Source organism: Meriones unguiculatus, chromosome 14 (assembly GCF_030254825.1).
Source record: "Meriones unguiculatus strain TT.TT164.6M chromosome 14, Bangor_MerUng_6.1, whole genome shotgun sequence".
Classification (NCBI taxonomy): Eukaryota; Metazoa; Chordata; class Mammalia; order Rodentia; family Muridae; genus Meriones; species Meriones unguiculatus.
Window position 1 is genome coordinate 14,082,157 of NC_083361.1, and position 1,635 is coordinate 14,083,791.

General features: G+C 51.4%; 1 long non-coding RNA gene across 1 annotated transcript; it reads left to right on the top strand.

Moving 5' to 3' along the window:
- Positions 1-265: 265 nt before the first annotated feature.
- On the top strand, positions 266-1,271 carry LOC132647021 (uncharacterized). The gene is made up of 2 exons (XR_009585308.1): positions 266-768; positions 876-1,271. It is a non-coding gene; the product is annotated as an uncharacterized LOC132647021 (long non-coding RNA).
- Positions 1,272-1,635: the final 364 nt, after the last annotated feature.

Here is a 1,635-nt window from a genome sequence, read left to right on the forward strand (position 1 = left end):
GGTCTCCTTCCCCGTGGAGTCCGGAATGGCTTGCTTTCTTGGGGTGGCGGCCTCTGCGCTGGGTGGGGAGGCGCGCCACCAAGGCCTCTGAGTGCGGGGTATAGCTGTGGCAGTGCTAGGGTGGCCGTCTTGTCCGTGGTAGGGGGTGGCATGCCTCCTTAAACACTGAATCTTCCGTGGCAGCGTGGGGGACGCTCCCGACAGGGTGATGGACTGGAGAAAGTTTCCCAGTGGTTGAAAGTAGCATGGGGGGGGGGGGCGGGACCACGCGTGCGGGCTGCATGGGGTCAGACCGCAGCTAAGGCACCCGCGCAAGCCATCAGAGGCAACAGGAGAGCCCCAGTCCCTGGCACCGGCTTATGCTAGTCATTAGGAACACTTGGGCACCACTGGCTGGGTCTGTTTCACTCTGTTGGGTGGTTCCGTCTGGAAGCTAATTCCTGTTTTCTTCCATTATCATAGATTTGGGTGTGAAATGTGTGAGGGCGGTGTGAGGAAATCTCAATCTAATCCGAGTGCCACTTCTGGGCTGGGTGATGTCTGAGTCCGTCCTCAGCCACCACAGCACAGCTGTGGGTGTCACAGGGCGAGTCACAGCCTTGCCTCCTGCCTCCGGCTCCACTGGGCCAGGCTTTCCTCTCTTCTAAAGCCTGGTGTGATGCGGAATATGGGCGTCACGAGGAGCCTGCCCCCCACTGTCAGACTTCCCAGCCTCCAGAGTGGCGAGCTGAACCTAGACCGCAGGATTCCAAACAGTAAAGACGACAGGTACCCTCAGGGGAGGGGTGGGGTAGGGGCCAGAGTTTTATCAAGTTGTACACAGAAATGTTCACATCAGATGCTTTTTTTTTTTTTTTTTTTTCATTTGTCTAAAGCAGGGGGATCATGAGTTCTGGGCCAGCCTGGGCTATGAAGTAAGACCCTGCCTTTCTTTTTTCAATTTTAATGTATTTACATTTTTAATATTAATTTGTTTGAAATTAAAATTTTCCTTTTTCTAAGAAAAGATTTTGTTTATTTATGTTATTGTCTATGATGCTCTATCTGCGTGTTCACCTGCACGCCAGGAGAGGGCAACGGATCATATGACAGCTGGTTGTGAGTCGAATGGTTGCTGGGAATTGAACTCAGGACCTCCGGAAGAGCAGCCAGCGCTCCAGGGCCTCTGCATAAGCACCAGCCTCCAGGTTCCTGCCTTGTCTGAGTGTCCTGGCTTCCCTCAGGGATGGGCTACAGTGTGGAAATGTAAGTCAAATAAACTCCCAAGTTGCTTTGCTCTTGGTGTTTTGTCATAGCAACGGTAACCCTACTAAGACTGTGTATATGGTGTGTGTGTGTGAAAATGTGTGTCTGCACACACATGCACTGTGTGAGCATACAGAGACCAGTAAAGCGCATTAGAACCTTCAAGGCTGATGTTCCAAGCATTTGGGGGCTACCTCACTTGTTCCATGGTATCCCAATGGCTGCTGAAATCTCTGATCCTTGAGATTACAGAGCTCATGCTTTAACCACTAAGACGCCCCTCCACTCCCGAGACCCTGTCTCAAGAAACAAAAGCAAAAAACCAAAAGACAAACAAAACCAGAAAGTAGAGATGATGTGTTGACCTTTAATGGAAGCACTCCGGAGTCT